The following is a 25050-nucleotide window of genomic DNA, read 5'->3' as shown; positions in this document are numbered from 1 at the left end:
CATTCAGTTGGATATAATTTTTCCATTTCTTCCTTGCCTTTCACTTCTCTTCTCTCTTCAGCTGTTTGGAAAACCTCCTCAGACTTTGTCTTCTTGCATTTCTTTTTCTTTGGGATGGTTTTGGTCACTGACTCCTGTACAGTGTTGCAAACCTCCATACATACCTCTTCAGGCACTCTGTCTACCAGATCTAATCCCTTGAATCTATTCATCACCTCCACATTATAATCATAGGGATTTGTTTTAGGTCATACCTGAATGGCCTAGTGGTTTCCCCTACTTACTTCAATTTAAGACTGAATTTTACAATAAGAAGCTCATACATGATCTTAGCCACAGTCCGCTTCAGGTCTTGTTTCTGTTGACTGTGTAGAACTTCTCCATTTTCTGCTATGAAGAATATAATCAGTCTGATTTTCAGTTCAGTTTAGTTGCTCAGTCATGTCTGACCCTTTGCGACCCCATGAATCACAGCACGCCAGGCCTCCCTGTCCATCAGCAACTCCTGGGGTTCACCCATACCCATGCCTATCGAGTCAGTGATGCCATCCAACCATCTCATCCTCTGTCATCCCCTTCTCCTCTTGCCCCCAATCTTTCCCAGCATCAGGGTCTTTTCCAATGAGTCAGCTCTTCTCATCAGGTGGCCAGAGTATTGGAGTTTCAGCTTCAGCCTCAGTCCTTCCAATGAACACCCAGGACTGATCTCCTTTAAGATGGACTGGTTGGATCTCCTTGCAGTCCAAGAGACTCTCAAGAGTCTTTTACAACACCACAGTTCAAAAGTATCAATTTTTCAGTGCTCAGCTTTCTTTATAGTCCAATTCTCACATCCATACAGGACCACTGGAAAAATCATAGCCTTGACTAGATGAACCTTTATTGGCAAAATAATGTCTCTGCTTTTTAATATGCTGTCTAGGTTGGTCACGACTTTCCTTCCAAGGAGTAAGCATCTTTTAATTTCATGGCTGCAGTCACCATTTGCAGTGATTTTGGAGCCCAGAAAAATAAAGTCAGCCATTGTTTCCACTGTTTCCCCATCTGTTTGCCATGAATCGATGGGACCAAATGCCATGATCTTAGTTTTCTGAATGTTGAACTTTAAGCCAACTTTTTCACTCAACTCTTTCAGTTTCATCAAGAGACTCTTTAGTTCTTCTTCACTTTCTGCTATAAGGGTGGTGTCATCTGCATATCTGAGGTTGTTGGTATTTCTCCTGGCAATCTTGATTCCAGCTTGTGCTTCCTCCAGCCCAGCATTTCTCATGATGTCCTCTGCATATAAGTTAAATAAACAGGGTGACAATATACAGCCTTGACGTACTCCTTTTCCTGTTTGGAACCAGTCTGTTGTTCCATGTCCAGTTCTAACTGTTGCTTCCTGACCTGCATACAGGTTTCTCAAGAGGCAGGTCAGGTGGTCTGGTATTCCCATCTCTTTCAGAATTTTCCACAGTTGATTGTGATCCACACAGTCAAAGGCTTTGGCATAGTCAAAAAAGCAGAAATAGATGTTTTTCTGGAACTCTCCTGCTTTTTCCATGATCCAGCAGATGTTGGCAATTTGATCTCTGGTTCCTTTGCCTTTTCTAAAACCAGCTTGAACATCTGGAAGTTCATGGTTCACATATTGCTAAAGCCTGGCTTGGAGAATTTTGAGCATTACTTTACTAGTGTGTGAGATGAGTGCAATTGTGTGGTAGTTTGAACATTCTTTCACATTGTCTTTCTTTGGGATTAGAATGAAAACTGACCTTTTCCAGTCCTGTGGCCACTGCTGAGTTTTCCAAATTTGCTGGCATATTGAGTGCAGCACTTTCACAGCATCATCTTCCAGGATTTGAAATAGCTTATCTGGAATTCCATCACCTCCACTAGCTTTGTTCGTAGTGATGCTTTCTAAGGCCCACTTGACTTCACATTGCAGGATGTCTGACTCTAGGTGAGTGATCACACCATTGTGATTATCTTTGTCATGAAGATCTTTTTTTGTACAGTTCTCCTGTATATTCTTGCCACCTCTTCTTAATATCTTCTGCTTCTGTTAGGTCCCTACCATTTCTATCCTTTATCTGATTTGGTACTGACCATTTGGTGATTACCATGCCATCTCTTGGGTTTTTGGAAAAGAGTCAATATGTTCTCTTGACAAAACTCTGTTAGCATTTACTATACCATGGCGCACCATACTTCTTTTTGTATTCCAAGGTCAAACTCCCTTGTTATTCTGGGTATCTCTTGGCTTCCTGGAGTTCCCAGGTGGCACAGTGGTAAAGAATCCACTTTGCAATATAGAAGCCACAGGAGAGCCAGATTCGATCCCTGGGTCAGGAAGATCCCCTGAATTAGGAAATGGCAACCCACTCCAGAATTCTTCCCTGGAAAATTCCATGGACAGAGGAGCCTAGTGGACTACAGTCCATAGGGTCACAGAGAGTCAAACACAGCTGCAGCACAACTGAGCATGCATGTCTTTCTACTTTTGCATTCTAATCCCCTGTGATGAAAAGGACATCTTTTTTGGTGTTAGTTCTAGAAGGTGTTGTAGATCTCCATAGAACGGGTCAACTTTAGCTTCTTTGGCATCAGTGATTGGGGCATAAACTTGGATTACAGTGATATTGAATGGTTGGCCTTGGAAATGAACCGAGATAATTATGTTGTTCTTGAGATTGCACTATCCAAGTAGTGTATTTCAGACTCTTTTGTTGACTATGAGGGCTTCACCATGTCTTCTAAGTGATTCTTGCCCATATTGGTAGATATAATGGTCATCTGAATTAAATTCATCCATTCATGTCCTTTTTAGTTCACGATTCCTAAGATGTTCTTGTTCACTCTTGCCATCTCCTGCTTGACCCATGTCCACAATTTGCCTTCATCCATGGACCTAACATTCCAGGTTCCTATGCAATATTGTTCTTCATAGCATCAGACTTAACTTTCACTACCAGATACATCCACAGCTGAGCATCATTTCTGCTTTGGCCCAGTCATTTCATTCATTCTGGAAAGTGAGAAGTGAAAGTGAAATTGCTCAGTTGTGTCCAACTCTTTGTGACCCCATGGAATGTACCCTACCAGGCTCCTGTGTCCATGGGGTTTTCCAGGCAAGAGTACTGGAGTGGGCTGCCATTTCCTTCTAGAGCTATTAGAAAATTACCCTCTGCTCTTCTCCAGTAGCATATTGGACACCTTCTGACTTAGGCGGCTCACCTTCCAGTGTCATATCTTTTTTGCCTTTTCATACTGTTCATAGGGTTCATAGCAAGAATACTGGAGTGGGTTGCCATTTCCTCCTCAAGGGAGCCACATTTTGTCAGAACTCTTCACTGCCACCCACCCATCTTGGGTGACTCTACACAGGATGGCTCATAGATTCATGGAGTTATGGAAGCCCCTTTGCCATGACAAGGCTGTGATCCATGAAGGGAATTAGACATTAAAGAATGTTAAAATTCTGTTATTTGTAATACATAGGCAAGAAATTAAATGGCAACAATCAAGCTTATAGCATTGAGACTTTGGGCCATAGGTCTCTGTCCAGACAATATTTGCCCACTCGCTGTATAGGGAAAATGTGTCTTGAGGGTTAAATGAAAATTGTATCCTGTATTTACATTAAGTTGTTTGTTTAGATATTAAGTTTAGTGCAAGGTTGGAGATAACATGTTTAAGTGGATTTCAAGCAAATCCTTTTTGCTTTGTTTCAAGCCCAGATTAGGAAGATATTAAGTACATAGTATATCAGGAAACTTTACTGGCTAAGATGAATTTTTTTCTCTCGCTGTATATACTGGGTTGAACCACATGAAATTGCTGTTTTTGTAGTTCCAAAATGATCAATTATTGGCAATTTCACACAGTTCCACTTAATAAAATGAGGTTTTAGTAACCGCTGCTTTTAAAAAATTGTTTCAAAAAAATAGAGAAAGTAATGTAACTATGTAATATTATTGTATACACCACACATATTTTGCTAGTATTCCTTCATGTGAGTATAAGGACCATGGAACATACAGCTCTGGGCTTGGGTGGGAGAGTGGAGGGGTGGGTACCATCTATCAGTCAGTTCAGTCACTCACTCATGTCTGACTCTTTGTGACCCCATGGACTGTAGCACGCCAGGGCCTCCATATCCATCACCAACTTCTGGAGTTTACTCAAACTCATGTCCATTGAGTCGGTGATACCATCCAACCATCTCAACCTCTGTCGGCCCCTTCTCCCACTTTCAACCTTTCTGGTACCATCCATATCCACACCTTATGTGGTGGCGCCCCCTGGAGTAAGCACTGGATAGAATTATACTTGGAATGTTCTCAAGACTTAGTTCTTTTAAAAGCAATAAAACATCACAGAGTTGAAACATCTCTTTTCCTATACTATCCCTCCTTCTCCAAAGTGGAAAATAATTCTAAAGTTGATGTATATCTTTCCTGTTTTATACTTTTTTAAAAAGACAATGTAGAGAATTACCCCATTATTTATATTAATTACTATTAATAACTAAAATCTCTTTAATGTTATAGTGGTGTTTGTAACTCTTATTATCACATGATCATTATTAAAACATTATGACCCACCTAGGTTAACAGAAAATTTAAGATGAAGTTTGTTAAGAGCAAACTTTCCCAAGTGTGGTTCCTGGCACAAGAGTGTGACTTGGGTACCTAATTCAAAATATAAATTGCTATATTCCACTTCCCACTCCCATAAGCTAAAGACCCAATGCCAGAGAAGCTCTCTGGGTGATTCTCACACTCAATAAAGTTTAGGAATCCATGATCTGAGAATAAATAGGCAAGTGAATGTACGCTATTGAATTCCATACTAAAAACTTCTCTTATGGCTTGAATATGTGGTAAATATATCTACAGTCATAGTTAGGATGAAACAGATGAATAATTTTAGTTTCAATTTTTTCCCCCCAAGAAAATCTAGTATGTTGCTCACTGAAATATATGTCATCAATTTACGTACCACTTTAGAAAAGAAAAACTAGCAATGAAATATTGCAATTTTTTTTAATATTTACTTTTATATTAAAGTTTTTTATGGTTATTGGAACAGCACTTCTAGACATCCTGACATAGAAAACATGTAATCCATTCTCATGATCTTTAACCCTTCAGCACTTTTACCATTAATGGAATAATTTTGAGGCATGTCAGAATTTGTCAGAATATTCCTATGGGTAAGACTTCACCCTCATATTTGTATCACTTAAGTCATTTGCTATTGAACATCATGTAGGTTCAGCTCAAAGTTATTCAGAAGTCTCACAAATCAATATTTGATAATTTAATAGCAGTCATATTTAATACCAGAATCACAGAACTTAGTCATTCTAAAATCTCAGGATTTTGAAATTTCTTGCGTTTATTCAAGGGTTTTTCCAGGCAGCTTTTCGTTTGTTGGCTTGCACTTGGTTGTGATAGTGGTATGTAATACTGGGTGGGCTCCTTGTAAAGTAGCCTCAATCCTCCGCTACTCCCCGTGTACACAGTCCTTACTGTGTGATGTTGCGCCTCCTGCCTCCAAGGGAAAGAGTCTGCTTCCTCCCCTGTACCTGCCTTGGCCTTGGGGTAACAGAAAGCGGTGGAAGTGCCACAGATCCAGTCTTGCTTTCAAGAGGCTATATGCATTTCTCCCTTTTCTCTTTGGAGAGTTGCTCCTACCATGTGAATAAGCCCCACCTAGTCTGGAAGAAGAGAGACTCATGTGCACCCGATTTTATTCCTCCAGTGACAAATATTTGCTTCACATTTATGTCCTGCTTGTTTCATTTCTGAGCGTTTCTAGGTAAAAAGATTTCATTTTTAAGCAGAAATGTAATTTTTTTGAAGCTATTGAAATGTCAATTAAGTTCAATACATGAGCCATTAACAGTACATATAACTCAAAATGGTGACAGCATGAACGCCTGTGATGAGCTTATGTGTGTCTAGTCATGAATATATTGTGGCTGAGAGTGTTTCCAAGATGCTTCAGATTTCAGAGATAGAAAAATACATGCAAAAAGTTCACTCTAGGTAAATCTGAATATAAAGAATAAAATACTTAAAAAAAAACACTTGGCATCTGGTTTGGAAGTGCTGAAGACGTTGGATTTTATGGAAGCTTTCCTTTCAGAAGGATTGAATAGTGAGCCTGATTTTGACTAGAACATTTAAGTATAAACCATTTCAAAAAACTAAGCTGAAAAAGAATTGAAAAGAAATAGACTAGACTTGGAAGCTGGGCAGAGGTACCAGCCCAAAGAAATAAAATCTTTGCTGATTTGTCACCTCCTTGGAAAGGGCATCAGTGATCTTTTAACCCAAATAGTAACCTCTATCCTTTTATTCTTCATAACACTCACTGTCATTGACATTTTATTATACACACAGGTTTATTTTCTTTCTTCCACTAACTTTATTGCTGTATCCCTACAACCTAGACAAGTGACATACAGTAGTCACTCAGTAATTTTACTGAATAAATGAATTAATGATTGAGAGGCATATCTAAGCTCTGTCTAGTTCACATATGTGCACTGTACACACATTTGTCTCAAGTGGTTGTAGTAAAATAATTATGTTTGTGCCTTAAAAAATCTTTCATGGGACTTTGTAACTATTGGGATCACTCATACTGAAGGAAGAAATTAGCAAGAACTTTGGGGGAGGGTACTATGTATATGTGTGGTGTATATGTGTCTTTGTGTATGTGTGAGGGAGAAAGGCACATTTCCAAAGCAGATGCCATTGAAATGCATCCAACATGCTGAGTGAGGCACTAAAGACGAGTCTAAAAAAGTGTGCTGGCACCCTAGGCCTCAAGGAGGTGATGACATTTGAGCTGCGGCTTGAAGATAAGGTAAGATGCACATTTTAGAGAAGGATTTTCATCAAGAATTATGTGCAAAAGCAAAGGAAGCACTATTAGACAGCATCAAACATGTTCTTAATCATGGTATATGATTCTTTAACTCTGTTGTTAGATACTTGGTTGAGGATTTTTTAAATTTTGGCTGTTGTGGAATTCCTTGCAGTACACAGGCTTTCTCTAGATGCAGTGTGGTTGAGGATTTTTGCATCTATGTTTATCTGAAATATTGGCCTTTAATTTTCTTTTCTTGTAGTGTTCTTATATGATGGTGGTATCAAGTGAATGCTGGATGTATAAAATAAATTTGGAAATGTTCCTTCTTCTCTTTTTGGGGAAGAGTTTGAAAAGGATTAATATTGATTTTTAAAAAATATTTGGTAGAATTATATTCACCAGTAAAACCATCTCTTCCTAGATTCTTTTTTTTTTCTTTTTTAACTTGGGAGGTTTTGATTACTGCTTGACTCTTTTGTTGTTCAGTCACTCAGTCATGTCCAACTCTTTGTGACCACATGGACTGCAGCATGCCAGGCTTCCTTGTCCTTCACCATCTCCTGGAGCTTACTCAAACTCATGTCCATTGAGTTGGTGATGCCATCCAACCATCTCATCTGTAGTCCCCTTCTCCTCCCACCTTCAATCTTTCCCAACATCAGGGTCTGGGAAATGAGTCAGTTCTTTGCATCAGGTGGCCAAAGAATTGGACCTTCAGCATCAGTCCTTCCAATGAATATTCAGGATTGATTTCCTTTAGGACTGACTAGTTTGATCTCCTTGCACTCCAAAGGAATCTCAAGAGTCTTCTCCAGCAACATAGTCCAGCTCTCTTTATAGTCCAACTCTCATATCTGTACGTGACTACGGAAAAAACCATAGCTTTAACTATATGGACGTTTGTTGGCAAAGCAATGTCTCTGCTTTTAATACACTGTCTAGTTTGTCATAGCTTTTCTTCCAAGGAGCAAGTGTCTTTTAATTTCATGACTGTAGTCACCATCTGCAGTGATTTTGGAGCCCAAGAAAATGAAGTATCTCACTGTTTCCGTTGTCTCTCCATCTATTTACCATGAAATGATGGGACTGGGTGCAATGCTCTGTTTTTTTTTTTTTTAATGCTGAGTTTTAAGCCAGCTTTTTCACTCTCCTCTTTCATCAAGAGGCTCTTTAGTTCCTCTTCTCTTTGCTGTAATGGTGGTGTCATCTGCATATCTGAGGTTATTGATACTTTATCTGGCAGTCTTGATTCCAGCTTGTGCTTCATCCAGTCCAGCATTTCACATGATGTACACTGCATATAAATTAAATAAGCAGGGTGACAATATACAGCTTTGATGTACTCCTTTCCCAATTTGGAACCAGTCTGTTGTTCCATGTCAGGTTCAAACGGTTGCTTCCTGATGTTCATACAGGTTATAAAGGAGGAAGATGTGGTCTGGTATCCCATCTCCTATACAATTTTCCAAAATTTGTTGTGATCCACACAGTCAAAGGCTTTAGCATAGTCAGTGAAGCAGAAGTAGATGTTTTTCTGGAACTCTCTTGCTTTTTCTATCATCTGAAGGATGTTGGCAATTTGGTCTTTGGTTCCTCTGCCTTTTCTGAATCCAACTTGGATATCTGGAAGTTCTTGGTTCACATACTGTTGAAACCTAGCTTGGAGAATTTTGAACATTACTTTACTAGCAAGTGAAATGAGTGCAATTGTCCGGTAGTTTAAATATCCTTTCACTGTCTGTCTTTGGGATTGGGATGAAAAATGACCTTTTCCAGTCCTGTGGCCATTGCTGAGTTTTCCAAATTTACTGGCATATTGACTGCAGCTCTTTCACAGCATAATCTTTTAAGGTTTGAAATAGCTCAACTGAAATTCCATCACCCACTAGTTTTGCTCATAGTGATGCTTCCTAAGGCCCACTTGACTTCACACTCCAGGACGCCTGTCTAGGTGAGTGATCACACCATTGTGGTTATCTGGGTCATGAAGATCTTTTTTGTACAGTTCTTCTGTGTATTCTTGCCACCTCTTCTTAATATCTTCTGCTTCTATTAGGTCCATACGTTTTCTATCCTTTATTGTGCCCATTGTTGCATGAAATGTTCCCTCGGTGTCTCTGATTTTCTTGAAGAGATCTCTAGTCTTTCCCATTATATTGCTTTCCTCTGTATCTTTGCATTGTTCAGTCAGGAAGGCTTTCTTATCTCTCCTTGCTATTCTTTGCAATATCTGCTATCTGCATTCTGATAGGTATATCTTTCCTTTTCTCCTTTGCCTTTAGCTTCTCTTCTTTTCTCAGCTATTTATAAGGCCTCCTCTGACAACCATTTTGCCTTTTTGCATTTCTTTTTCTTGGGGATGGTTTTGATCACCGCCTCCTGTACAATGTTATTAACCTCCATCCACAGTTCTTCAGGCACTCTGTCAGATCTAATCCCTTGAATCTATTTCTCACTTCCACTGTATAATTGTAAGGGAAATTATTTAGGTCATACCTGAATGGCCCAGTGGTTTTCCCTACTTCCTTCAATTTAAGTCTGAATTTGACAATAAGGACTTCATGATCTGAGCCACAATCAGCTCCCAGTCTTATTTTTGCTGACTCCGTCTTCCGCTACAAAGAATATAATCAGTCTGATTTCGATATTGACCATATGGTGATGTCCATGTGTAGAGTCTTCCCTTGTGTTGCTGGTAGAGGGTGTTTGCTATGACCGGTGCATTTTCTTGGCAAAATTCTGTTATACTTTGCCCTGCTTCACTTTGTACTCCAAGGCCAATTTGACTGTTACTGTTCCTTTCTCCTGGGTCCTTGTGCACAAAATGTTTTATTGTGCCCTCTGAGAGTCTGTTTCTCCAGTCCTGTGGAGGTTCTATAATCAAATCCCACTGGCCTTCAAAGTCAAATTCCCTGGGGGGGTCTCAGTTCCTTTCCCGGATCCCCAGATTGGGAAATCTGTGGTGCAGTCTAGAACTTTTGCAGCAGTGTGAGAACTTCTTTGTATAATTGTTCTCCAGTTTGTGGGTTGTCTGCTCAGTGGCTCTACCGTGTGGCTAATGGTGACCTCCTCCAAGAGGACTTACACCACACACCACACCTCCCAGTCTGCTGCAGCCAGAACCCCTGTCCTCAGACTCTTTACTAGTAATTAATTTGTTCAGATTTTCTCATTGCTATGGTCTGAAATTCCAAAACCATATGAAATAATGTATAGTCTTATATCATAAAAAGAATATTATTTTTTTATTTTGTATTTTTATTTATTGAGGTGATATTTGCTAAGATGAAATTAACCATTTCAGAGTGTAAAATTTAGTGTTATTTAGTATATTTGTAATGTTGTGCAACTAACATCTCCTATCTAGTTCCAAACATTTCATTACCCTAAAAAAAACAATCCTGTAACCTCTTATAGCCTCTCCTTTCCTTCCCCTGTCTAGTGCCTGGCAATCACCAACTTGCTTTCTGCCTCTATGGATTGACCTCTTCAACCTGTCTTATATAACATAATCATAAAATAATTGTCTTTTGTTTCTAGCCTATTTTTCTTAGCCTGATGCTTTTGAGGTTCATACATGTTATAATATATATGTTAGTACTTCACAAACTTTTATGGTCAAAAATATTCCATTGCATGAATATATCACATTTTACTTTTCACTTCATCCATTGATGAACATTTGACTAGTTTCCAGTTTGGGGCTACCATGAATATTTCTGCTATGATTCTTTGTGTACAAGTGTCTTTTTGCATGCCTGTTTTATATTCATATTTTAAAATCCTTTCCTACTCCAGATTCATAAGCATATTGTCGGATAATGTATTCCAGTATACTTATGGTATATAGAGTTCTTGTAATATGTCGGTTTTTCATTCAACTGAAATTATTTTTGTTCTAAATGATGGCACAGGGATTTAATTTTAATTTTTAAAGAAATTGATAGGCAATTATCTCAACCTTTTTTTTGAATACTTGTCCTTTTCTACTGATTATTTCTTATATTCTGATATAGGGTTCTATTCTACTCTTTAATTTTTTTAAATGCAAAACTATTATCCTTTTACTTGGAGGAAATTATGTATTTTGTTTTTCTTCACTTTGAATAATTTTTCAATATTTAATGCACATGCTAAATTTTGCATTTGTATCAAGATGATGGAAAAATTTGACTACATTCTTTTTCAAACATATGAAGAACTGTTTGTTTCCTTAGTGTCTGTCAATCTCATTTTGTTTTTAAGTACTAGATTGTGATTAAAATAAATTTTCTTTTTAAAATAAATTATTACACATCAAATTATTGGTTACGAATCTTAACCACATTCTTTTACCATCCTTCTATGATTCACTTCTTTCTCTTCTTGAAAAATGTCCACAAACTTTGCTCTTTAGAATTAATAAATTTGTGGTAAATTTTCTGTGTCCTCTTACCTAAAAATAATGCTTTTTCTGGGTATATAATTCTGTTTTAAAAGATGTTTTCTCTTAGAATTTTAAGCTTTGGCTCTTTGTCTTCCTGTTTCCAGTGTTGTCAATAGCAGCTTTGTGGTCCATATAATTGTAATTTTTAAAATGTAATCTTTTATTCCCCCATTCTTTCTGGAAGCTTTTTAATATTTTGTCTTCATACTTGTTCTGTTTTTAAGTGTGAGTTTTGTTTTTGTATTATTTGTCTTTTTGCTCCTAAAGTGCAGGCCCTTCTAGTTTTAAGAGTTGTATTTTTCTTCACTACTAAGAAATTGTCTGCTGTTTTTATGTTTATTTTTTTTTTCTTTTCCTGAAGGTTGTCTCTCCCATCTTCTCTCTACTTTCTTGTCCTGTAAACCTTATCAAGGAGATATTGGAACTTTTAAGGAAAGTTCCATCACAAAGTAGTGACTAAGAAGATAAACACCGCTTACAGACCAAGTTTGTCTAATGTGAACAGTGTTTTGAAAATAATTGAAAGCTGTGGTACATATACACAATGGAGTATTACTCAGCCATTAAAAAGAATACATTTGAATCAGTTCTAATGAGGTGGATGAAACTGGAGCCTATATACAGAGTGAAGTAAGCCAGAAAGAAAAACACCAATACAGTATACTAACGCATATATATGGAATTTAGAAAGATGGTAACAATAACCGTGTATACGAGACAGCAAAAGAGACACTGATGTATAGAACAGTCTTTTGGACTCTGTGGGAGAGGGAGAGGGTGGGATGATTTGGGAGAATGGCATTGAAACATGTATAATATCAGATATGAAGTGAGTCGCCAGTCCAAGTTCAATGCACGATACTGGATGCTTGGGGCTGGTGCACTGGGACAACCCAGAGGGATGGTACCGGGAGGGAGGAGGGAGGAGGGTTCAGGATGGGGAACACATGTATATCTGTGGCGGATTCATTTTGATATAATGGCAAAACCAATACAATATTGTAAAGTTAAAAAATAAAATTAAAAGAACAACAAAAAAAAAAAATAATTGACTCACATATTTTTAAATTGATAGATTTCACCTAAGTATACAAATTTCTTGCATTTTTGGCAATTTGGAAGATCTGACAAACTGAACTTTCATTCCTAAGTGAAAGTAATTGGCAAGAAATAACGGCCTCCACTCAGAGGGGATGCACACACTCCAGATTGTCCTTGTCATTTCTGCTCCTCTTTGTCCTCCTGATTTCAAGCTCTAGTATCAAGTGCTATGTGTCATCATCCCTGTGGCTTCTTTTATTTAAGTGGAGAGAGAGAGAGAGACTCTCTATTTGTCCATATTTCAAAGTAGGCATAAGAAATTGCAGTGAGTTTCAAGAAAATGAAAGATTATTTCTTAGTAGAAGTAAAGAGATTTCCTACATGTTTTTAGTATTAACAAATAAATGTCTGTTGAACAAATACAAAACAAAGTGCCTTTCTATATATATGTATACATATATGTATGTATATAAACTGAGAGTTATGACAGACATGTGGAAAGATGCATGATGAAAAACTTAATGAACTTAAATATGGACCAAACTTTTACAGGCTTATTTTTGAATACAAATGCATAGATATAAAGCAAGTGATTTTGCCATGATATGTTACCATGAATTAGGTTAAAAATTGCCCAAATGGCATTTTTAATGCAGCTGGTAGTTTTATAAAAGAGTATCTGTTGAAGGCAATAGAAATTATATGTCCTGAACCAAAACAAGCATTGAAAACATAAGACAAACTGGCGATATGGCTAAAAATTTACAGTCTGTGTTGGAAGAAAAAAAAGTTAAGTCATTTATGGATTTGTTTCTTCTAGCTGATGATATCACAGCTATATATAATGTCAACTATTTAGATGTATTTATTCATCACCAGTAAAAACTTTTTGTATGACTGAATAACATTTGGAGATGATGCCTGTGAGGGTCATAGAATTACTGTGTTGAGAAAAAATTTAATGTAAATTGGTCAAATAAGTGTATATATAGATGGTGCTTGAGTGGTGATCTGTGCTAGATTTTTAAGTAAACTTAATTAAAAGCACTAACATTTGCAGAGACATAGAACTTAAGTCTTTGGATTCCTTTATTATTCAGAAATAGTTTTGTAAAAAGCCCATATGATATGCATAAATTCCTCTTCTTAAAAATTTTAAAAATCCTTTTTATTGCAGAATAAAAGCCAAGCTCTCACCAGGTCCTACAGGCTTCACAATTGATACAATTCCCCCACACACTAATGTCTCAGACCTTGTGTTTTTGCCCTTGCTTAATCCACTGCAGGAATATTAAGGGTCAGGTATACCTCATCCTCAGAGCCTTTGTACCTACTCTTCCTTCTGCCTCCAGAATCCTTCCATAAATAGCTACGGGCTTGTTCCTCCACCTCTTTGGGCTATTCCCCAAAGTGTCGCCTTCTCTGTAATGTCTTCCCTGGTCAGAGTATGTAACACTCCATCTCCTACATTTTACCACCTGACAACACACACATCATATCGCTTTTCTGCTTTTTCTCCATAGCCATACATTCTTATACCCTGTATATTTTATTTTCTGTTCCCCCACCCCAGTACACTTACACCCACATGCATGCTTAGAAAGTAATCTCCACATGGACAGGGTATATTGTTCTTAAGCTTTGTTTGTTTGTTTCTTTGTTTTTCATCCCCAGAGGTTAGAAGAGTGAGTGGAACATAAAAGGTGCTCAATAACTATTTATTGTGTTACTAAATGAGCCAAGTAAATTGGTTATTTTTTGACTTTAAACCTTAGTCAACTCAAGATCTTGTCTAATTGACTGGACACACAATGTAGCCTGGAAGTTATTTGACTGAGCAAGGATATAGAGACCTAGAAATTCTGAAACTATTAGAAGAAATCAACATATTTATGTCACTCAGAGCAGAAGCCCCACCTCTTTTCACCAGCAAATGTTGAATTAAGGAACTTGTCTTTTCACTTGACATTAACACATATAATTAAGTATTATTCACAATGTGATTTCTCTGCAAACGTATGCACATGTATTAGCCTAAGTGTATACATTGATTTGTTTCTCCCAAAGGTATATTTGAGAAGCTCATGTGGTCCTTTTTTCTGTGTTAATGTTTATTTTCTAAGGACATGAAATATTTTTTCCAAAACTAGACTATTTGTGAATTCAATTACAAAATGAATATCTGATTTAAACCATTATGAGTAGAACTATCATCATGGAGTTTGCCTTTCTTAATTATAACTGGCTGTTTCAGTAAAGTCAAGAATAGAAGCTATTGAATTGTGTTGCCATGTGGTGGCGTGTACCAAACATGACAGCATCAGTATATCAGAATTATGCAAATATTTGAGAATTAGTGATTACAAGATTATTACAAATATTCTCTTCATGTTTTTGATAATTAGTGACATGAACATATTGCTCTTAGGTGAGAATTCAAACCCCATTTCTCTGTTACATATTTATTCTCCAAGAAACAAAACTCATTATTGACATTTTGGGCTAAGAAAATAATTCCAGCTTTCCTGTTTATATAGAAGGAACAACTTATTACAAAAATATAATATTTAAATATTCAAACTCTATGTTTGAAGTTACAAATTTAAATAATACTCAATCTCATACATGCTTCTATTTTGAAACACGCCCAGTTTGTTTAATTTATTTTATTACTGCCTTATGGCTATGGGCAGCAGAGCTTGGTTTTCCTAAGATGAGGTATGGGAAATGCACATAGAACTTCCTATATTATAGTGGAGGACTTTGCCCTGGAGAGACAATACTTCTTTTAGCCTTTCTAATTCTTTCCATAAATATACTATAATTTCATAGGAGAAAAATTCTCCAGGATTTCTTTTTCTTCCTTTTTTCTCTTTTCCTTGCGTGGTTAAAAGACCATGTGTGCACAAGTATAAAGGTGGGATTGTGAATCAAGTTTTCTATATATGGACTTTAAATGAATTACCTTTTTCTCTGCTCTTCTTTTTACTTGGAGTTTTGAAGGGAAAATCATATCTTCACATGGCTGGCCTTATTCAGTCCAAAATATGATAGCCTATACTTTTAATCCATTTACATTTATTATAACTCCTACTTTATCTCACTTCTGCATTTTTAATTTATGCTTTTTTGTGAGTTTTTCTTACTCTTTATACTTTACAGTTTCATGATGCTATTTTTTGCTTTTTTCCCTTTTTAGCTGATTGCTTTGAAGTTGTGTGATCTTGTTTTAAATCTAGTTATTTAATTTCCTTTTAGTTTTTACTCTAAACTGTTCATTTTTTAATCCATTGATTTTAGGATATTTTGTGAGATTAGATTAAACTTCATAGATTTGTTTATGCAACTCTCTGCAAACCCATGGACTGTAGCTACTGGGCTTCTCTGTTAATGGGATTTTCCAGGCAAGAATACTGGAATGGGTTGCCATTCCCTTCTCCAGGAGATCTTCCCAATCCAGGAATCAAACCCAGGTCTTCTGCTATACAGGCAGATTCTTTACCAACTGAGCCAACAGGGAAGCCCACCTAATTTTTAAGTAACATTTAACAAGTAATGTACTCTTTAACAAAATTAACATAAACTTGTGGTTGCTTTACAAGCACTGTGTTAAACTTTGTCATATACCATTGTATTTGTTTCCCATTATCTTTTATCATTGGTCTGAATGTTTATTCTTCTATAAAATATCATTACATTTTCAAAATATGTTTAATATATGTCAAGAATGCTTTATTATTTTACTCTTTAATCTCATAGCCATTCTCGAGCATTTATACTTTTTTATGGAATTTCAAATTTCTTGATCGATTTCAGAACATCTCATTTAAGATATTGTTTGTAATTTCATTAAATTCATATATTAGCTTAGGGAAAATAGTGTTATTTATCTTCCATTTTAGACCTATTGCTTTTTCTTTTTTTCTTTCATCTCACAGTTAATATTTTATAATTCTTGCATCACTGACTTGATGGACGTGAGTCTGAGTGAACTCCGGGAGTTGGTGATGGACAGGGAGGCCTGGCGTGCTGCGATTCATGGGGTCACAAAGAGTCGGACACGACTGAGCAATTGAACTGAACTGAAATATTTGTGTTTAAGCCAGTCTTATTTTTGTTCCATATACATTAATTACATATACACACACATTTTTTTGAAATTTAAAAACTGTACCAAGATATATCTATGTTTTAATTTTCATCTATTTTGTATGTTATGCATTATTTTGAGCTTCATGTTTAGTTCCTTTAAAACCCATAGTTTTAAAACTATGCTAAGTTTCCTTTTCATAAGTTTGCTTATTGGTTTAACTAAATTTATTGGTATTGTATTATCAACTTGCATCTCTATATTTAAAGAAAATTCTCTTTTTCCATATTTATTATATTTTCTTAATATTGGGATTTTTGTGTTTATTTTTCTTCCTCTGGAAAAAAAAAATCTGAAATAACTTTTGAAGTTGGTCTCTGTATCACATATTAAAAAGTTAATTTTCTTAGTCATTTCTGCTCGTTAAATTCTTTTTACAGTAGGTTAAATTAATCAGTTCCATTTTTGTGTCCTTAAAATTATTTTCTTAACTTGCTCTTTCATCTCAGCCTTCATCTTAGTTAATTACCTTCATCTGAGCTACTTCTTTTTATGATATTTTAATGTTGGTTCATACAGGCATTTATATATGAAAATTTTAAAACATGGAGCTGGTATTTTAAAAATCCTTTATATTTTTTGTATTATTTTAAAAATATTGATTCTCTTCTGAAATAATGCTACCCTTTTCTTTTGCATTGGACTTTTCATATTTTCCACCCTAGTTTAATCATTCATGTATGAAAGAGGATACATTTTCTTTTAACAAGTACCTGCTAAAGATAGAGTGCTTTGATTGCTTTTAGAGCCCCTCTTCATGTATTTGAGTGCTGAAGACTCTCAGATCTAAAGCTGAGTTGATGCATATAGTATGTACTCTAATTTCTGGTAACTACAGGCTTGATCCTAAATTGTTCCATGCTGAAATTGTGATTTGTTTTTTCTCTGCCTAGCTTACTTCTTACTCTTTTTAAAAATGTTTTATGAATTAATTCTCAAAAATGATAGAGTGCTTTTAAGTTCTTTCCATGTTCAAGATTGAGTTAAAGCAAGTGAGCCACTTTGGGGTGCAAAATTGAAATGGGTATCAAGAAAATCTGAGTAATCAAGACAAACAGTATTTGTGCATAAATATATCTGGGCTTCCCTGGTGGCTCAGACAGTAAATAATCTGCCTGCAGAGCAAGAGACCCAGGTTCAATTCCTGGGTTGGGAAGATTCCCTGGAAAAAGGAATGGCTACCCACTCCAGTATTCTTGCCTGGAAAATCACATGGACACAGGAGCCTGGTGGGCTACAGCCCATGGAGTTGCAAAGAGTCAGACACAACTGAGTGACTAACACTTTCACTTTCATATAAAATTTAAGTAATGCAATATTTTTAAATATTAAAAAAAAATCAAATTGGGAAGCAATGCCCCATGGGTGGCCTCTATTTTTATAAACAAGGTTTTATTGGAACAGGGTTGGATCAGGATGAGGTGAGTGAGACAGGGTCATGCAAGTACAGAGTAGCATTCTGGCTTTAATATTTGATTTTATTCAACACTGATTTTTTGCATTTAAAAATATTTCAGTAAAATACTATATTGAAATGATCAATAGTCAGTAATCTTGATTACTAAACTTTTTGGTGCTTCCTTAAATGTTGTGCTAAAGAGTTTATCTGTATACCTCTAGCCCAGAGTTGAAGAACTTTATTGGGCTCCCTGGTGGCTCAGAGGGTAAAGAGTCTGCCTGCAGTGCAGGAGACCTGGGTTCGATCCCTGGGTCAGAAAGATCCCCTGGAGAAGGAAATGGCAACCCACTCCAGTACACTTGCCTGGAAAATCCCATGGACAGAGAAGCCTGGTAGACTACAGTCCATGGGATCGCAAAGAGTCGGACATGACTGAGTGACATCACTTTCACTTTCATTCAAAATATACATGTCTGCATTCTACTTTGAACCTACTCATTTTGAAGAAGGGACCTCAGAGAATGCTATCCCTCTTCCTGTTTCTATCTCCAGGCTTGCTCCCACCCCATCCCCACTAAGAACTGCTGAATGAGATAATTTTCATCCTTCAAAAAGTATCAAAAATAAACAAATGGGACCTAATTAACCTGGAAAAGGTTGGACATCAAAGGAAACTATTAGCAAGGTGAAAAGACAGCCTTCAGAATGGGAGAAAATAATAGCAAATGAAGCAACTGACAAACAACTAATCTCAAAAATATACAAGCAACTCCTACAGCTCAACTCCAGAAAAATAAATGATTTTAATCAAAAAATGGGCACTAAATAGACATTTCTCCAAAGAAGACATACAGATTTAAAAAACATTGCTCAAAATCACTATTATCAGAAAATCAAATCAAAACCACTATGAGTACCATTTCACACCAGTCAGAATAAACTTTTTCCAAAGTCTACAAATAATAAATGCTGGAAATGTGGAGAAAAGGGAACCCTCTTACACTGTTGGTGGGAATTTAACTAGTACAGCCACTATGGAGAAGAGTGTGCCTTAAAAACTGGAAATAGAACTGCCTTATGATCCAGCAATCCCACTGCTGGGCATACACACTGAGAAACCAGAAGGGAAAGAGACATCTGCCCCAATGTTCATTGCAGCACTGTTTATAATAGCCAGGCCATGGAAGCAACCTAGATGTCCATCAGCAGATGAAAGGATAAGCAAGGTACCCTATACACAATGGAAACTCAGCCATTAAAAAGAATACATTTGAATCAGTTCTAATGAGGTGGATGAAACTGGAGCCTATTATACAGAGTGAAGTAAGCCAGAAGGAAAAACATCAATACAGTATACTAATGGGATATATATGGAATTTAGAAAGATGGTAACAATAACCCTGTGCGTGACATCAAAAGAGACACTGATTCAAAACAGGCTTATGGACTTTGCATTCTAGGAAGATTTGGGAGAATGACATTGAAACATGTTATCATGTAAGAAGGGAGTTGCCAGTCCAGGTTCGATGCTATACCTGCTTCCTAGTGCACTGGGATCTCCCAGAGGGATGGTATGGGGAGGGAGGAGGAGGAGGGTTCAGGATGGGGAACACATGTATACCTGTGGCATTCATTTTGATATTTGGCAAAACTAATACAATTATGTAAAGTTTAAAAATAAAATAAAATTAAAAAAAAAAAAAAGTCAATCAAGAGTTTTAACAGTTTCTTCTCACAAGCTACAGATCCTTTCTACGAGTACCACCATATGCTATCCTAATTTCTATTTCTGCCTGATAGACTAGAAAGTATCTAAATGAATGATAGAAATGAGAAACTGATAGAATGGTTATGTGTGTTAAGTCTTCTCTGGCTGTTGTAACCAAAAATAACAGAGACTTGGATGACTTAAATACAGGTATGTCTTTCTCATAGTTTTGGAGACTGGGAAGTCCAAGAAAAGTGTCAGGCAATTTGGTTCCAGTGGGGCCCTCTTATTGGCTTCCAGATGTCCACCAACTCACTGTGTCCTCACATGGTAGAGAGTGAGAGCTCTGCTGGCTTTATCTTCTAATAAGGGCACCAAACTCGTCATAAGGGCTTCATCCTCATGATCTTATTGAAACTTAATTGTCTTATCACTCAAAGCCCCATTTCCAAACACCATCACATTGAAACTTAGAGCTTCGACATACAGACTTTTGGAATTTACAATTCACTCTGTAGCACTATGTGACTCTAATGGCTTCAAAATATGATTCTCTTGAATTGGGGAGTATAGTGTAGTATGGCGATGATTATGGAAAAAATTATTTCTTTTTTATAAAGACAATAGACATTTAAGATATATGTAGATAGTCCTTGTTCATAGATGCCACCTGATTATTTCTCTGCTTTGTATTGTAGAAAACTCTACAACCCAGCTCTCTTCCTTAATCTACCATCATCAATGCTATAATTACTTAAGTTTACTTCTGTAACAAAAAGGTGGCTGGTGTTCTTACGCAAAGATACTAATATAAAGTGTTTGATTTTTTTTTTTAATTTTTACAGACAAATATATCAGAGACTGTAAATTTGTTTCCACTCTGACCTGGAAATATAATTTTTATTTAATTGCATTACTTCTTAGAACTACTCATTTGCATACTCCTTACAAGACCTTTTAGAACTAACACCCCAAAAAGATGTCCTTTTCATTATAGGGGACTGGAATGCAAAAGTAGGAAGTCAAGAAACACCTGGAGTAACAGGCAAATTTGGCCTTGGAATACGGAATGAAGCAGGGCAAAGACTAATAGAGTTTGGCCAAGAAAATGCACTGGTCATAACAAACACCCTCTTCCAACAACACAAGAGAAGACTCTATACATGGACATCACCAGATGGTCAACACCGAAATCAGATTGATTATATTCTTTGCAGCCAAAGATGGAGAAGCTCTATACAGTCAGCAAAAACAAGACCGGGAGCTGACTGTGGCTCAGACCATGAACTCCTTATTGCCAAATTCAGACTTAAATTGAAGAAAGTAGGGAAAACCACTAGACCATTCAGGTATGACCTAAATCAAATCCCTTCTGATTATACAGTGGAAAGTGAGAAATAGATTTAAGGGCCTAGATCTGATAGATAGAGTGCCTGATGAACTATGGAATGAGGTTCGTGACATTGTACAAGAGACAGGGATCAAGACTATTCCCATGGAAAAGAAATGCAAAGAAGCAAAATGGCTGTCTGGGGAGGCCTTACAAATAGCTGTGAAAAGAAGAGAAGCGAAAAGCAAAGGAGAAAAGGAAAGATATAAGCATCTGAATGCAGAGTTCCAAAGAATAGCAAGAAGAGATAAGAAAGCCTTCTTCAGCGATCAATGCAAAGAAATACAGAAAAACAAAGAATGGGAAAGACTAGGGATCTCTTCAAGAAAATCAGAGATACCAAAGGAACATTTCATGCAAAGATGGGCTCGATAAAGAACAGAAATGGTATGGACCTAACAGAAGCAGAAGATACTAAGAAGAGGTGGCAAGAATACACAGAAGAACTGTACAAAAAAGATCTTCACGACCCAGATAATCATGATGGTGTGATCACTGACCTAGAGCCAGACATCCTGGAATGTGAAGTCAAGTGGGCCTTAGAAAGCATCACTAAAAACAAAGCTAGTGGATGTGATGGAATTCCAGTTGAGCTATTTCAAATCCTGAAAGATGATGCTGTGAAAGTGCTGCACTCAATATGCCAGCAGATTTGGAAAACTCTGCAGTGGCCACAGGACTGGAAAAGGTCAGTTTTCATTGTAATCCCAAAGAAAGGCAATGCCAAAGAATGCTCAAACTACCACACAATTGCATTCATCTCACACGCTAGTAAAGTAATGCTCAAAATTCTCCAAGCCAGGCTTCAGCAATATGTGAACCGTGAACTTCCTGATGTTCAAGCTGGTTTTAGAAAAGGAAGAGGAACCAGAGATAAAATTGCCAACATCCACTGGATCATGGAAAAAGCAATAGAGTTCCAGAAAAACATCTGGAAATGCTTTATTGACTATGCCAAAGCCTTTGACTGTGTGGATCACAATAAACTGTGGGAAATTCTGAAAGAGATGGGAATACCAGACCACCTGTTTGCCTCTTGAGAAATTTGTATGCAGGTCAGGAAGCAACAGTTAGAACTGGACATGGAACAACAGACTGGTTCCAAATAGGAAAAGGAGTTCGTCAAGGCTGTATATTGTCACCCTGTTTATTTAACTTATATGCAGAGTACATCATGAGAAATGTTGACTGGAAGAAGCACAAGCTGGAGTCAAGATTGCCGGGAGAAATATCAGTAACCTCAGATATGCAGATGACACCACCCTTATGGCAGAAAGTGAAGAGGAACTAAAAAGCCTCTTGATGAAAGTGAAAGTGGAGAGTGAAAAAGTTGGATTAAAGCTCAACAATCAGAAAATGAAGATCATGGCGTCTGGTCCCATCACTTCATGGGAAATAGATGGGGAAACAGTGGAAACAGTGTCAAACTTTATTTTTCTGGGCTCCAAAATCACTACAGATGGTGACTGCAGCCATGAAATTAAAAGACGCTTACTCCTTGGAAGGAAATTTATGACCAACCTAGATAGCATATTCAAAAGCAGAGACATTACTGTGCCAACAAAGTTTCGTCTAGTCAAGGCTATGGTTTTTCCTGTGATCATGTATGGATGTGAGAGTTGGACTGTGAAGAAGGCTGAGCGCTGAAGAATTGATGCTTTTGAACTGTGGTGTTGGAAAAGACTCTTGAGAGTCCCTTGGACTGCAAGGAGATCCAACCAGTCCATTCTGAAGGAGATCAGCCCTGGGATTTCTTTGGAAGGAATGATGCTAAAGCTGAAACTCCAGTACCTTGGCCACCTCATGCGAAGAATTGACTCAAGAGGAGAAGGGGACAACAGAGGATGAGATGGCTGGATGACATCACTTAGTCGATGGACGTGAGTCTGAGTGAACTCTGGGAGTTGGTGATGGACAGGGAGGCCTGGCGTGCTGCGATTCATGGGGTCGCAAAGAGTCGGACACGACTGAGGGACTGATCTGATCTGATCTACCTCTTTTAATGGCACGTGTGGAATAGTTTGCTTCTTATATTTTGATTATATATCTCAAATATCAGTGTTGACTACATAATAGATTTTTGTCAATTTCTTCACCATGAAGCACTAGAGAAACTTAAAGTATCACTTAATTCCAATAATCCCTTACTGCTGTCCTCTTGCTATGTTATTACAGTTGTTACTAACAGTATATATCATTTCAAATTTTTGTCACTTGTAAGATTGAAAAGAGATTATAATGAAAACTAAATACCTGATCTCTAATCACACTCCACCAATTTCCAGTTGTTTCATCTTATACAACCCATTTAATCACTTTGGCTTTCAGTTTTCATAGCTGCCTAGTAAGGGTGTATCCCTGCTCCATTCCATGTTCAAAATAAGTTTTGATATCTTCATAATGAAGCAACAGGACTGGCAATTAAAAGTAGTTTTTTGATTGCAGCTTATACTTTCCCAAAAAATGTTTCTTGAAGATACATTAAAAGAAAACATTTCAAAATGGCATAAGCAAATGAAAAGGAAATGTAATTGGGAAAATTAAAAAATAATTATGGAATAGTTTTGGACTGAGAAAATCATTACCAGGCTTGAATTTGATCTTACTTTCTATAACAAAAAATTAGAATAAAGCTTCATACCTTGTACAGAGTCAGCCCTTTGATTACAGGATGCAGGGGCTCTACGAAACTGGATAAAATATCAAGTACTCTTTGGTTGTCTGTATAGTGTAACGCTGTTCCTTCTCTCTTGTGCATCATGTTTTAATCCTAGACAGAAATTACAACTCCCAGGAAACCATGGGCTAAAGGAAACAGCAAATTTGCAGAGGTACAGTAGATTCAGGAATCCAGGATTTCCTAAGTGAAGTGTTGTGGGCAGATGGATAATACTTTCATAGTAATGCTTATTTGAATTATTGCTTAAGCATGCTTATCTAATTACAATGGGATCTACTGATTGGCTGGTTAAGATTATTATTATTTTTTTTAATTTTATAAATTTGCTATGCTATGCTACGTCACTTCAGTCGTGTCCGACTCTGTGTGACCCCATAGATGGCAGCCCACCAGGCTCCCCCGTCCCTGGGATTCTCCAGGCAAGAACACTGGAGTGGGTTGCCATTTCCTTCTCCAATGCATGAAAGGGAAAAGTGAAAGTGAAGTTGCTCAGTCGTGTCCGACTCCTAGCGACCCCATGGACTGCAGCCTACCAGGGTCCTCCATCCATGGGATTTTCCAGGCAAGAGTACTGGAGTGTGGTGCCACTGCCTTCTCCATAAATTTACTTATTTTTAAAATAAAAATCGTGTATAATTAAGAGGTACAACACAATTGTGTATAACATAGTTTTTCATATTTTTATAGATTATACTCCAATTAAAGATATTACAAAATAATGGCTATATTTCTCTGTTCTATATAATATGTATCCTTGTTACTTATTTATTTTATACATAGTAGTTTGTATCTCTTAACACCATACCACTGTTTTGCTTCTCTCTCCAACTCTTTTCCACTGGTAACCACTAGTTTATTTTATATATCTATATATAGTTTATTCTCTCTATATATATCCTCTTTGTTATATTTTTTGTTTTATTTTCTAGGTTCTGCATTTAAGTGATGACATACAGTATTTGTCTTCTCTGACTTATTCCATTATGCATATTACCTTCTAAGTCTATCCACATAGTTGCAAGTGGCAGAATGTTTTTCTCTTTAGGGCTAATAATTTCATTGTGTGTGTATATATACGTGTGCGTGTGTGTGTATATGAATGAAACAATTTTGTTATTCATTTATCTATTGATGGGCATTTAGTTTGCTTCCAAAGGTCCGTCTAGTCAAGGCTATTGTTTTTCCAATGGTCGTGTATGGATGTGAGAGTTGGACTCTGAAGAAAGCTGAGTGCCAAAGAATTGATGCTTTTGAACTGTGGTGTTGGAGAAGACTCTTGAGAGTACCTTGGACTGCAAGGAGATCCAGCCAGTCCATTCTGAAGGAGATCAGCCCTGGGTGTTCTTTGGAAGGACTGATGCTAAAGCTGAAAAACTCCAATACTTT

This window comes from Bos mutus, chromosome 9 (genome assembly GCF_027580195.1).
Source record: "Bos mutus isolate GX-2022 chromosome 9, NWIPB_WYAK_1.1, whole genome shotgun sequence".
In the NCBI taxonomy this organism is placed as follows: domain Eukaryota; kingdom Metazoa; phylum Chordata; class Mammalia; order Artiodactyla; family Bovidae; genus Bos; species Bos mutus.
Note: the sequence above shows the minus strand (reverse complement) of the source record.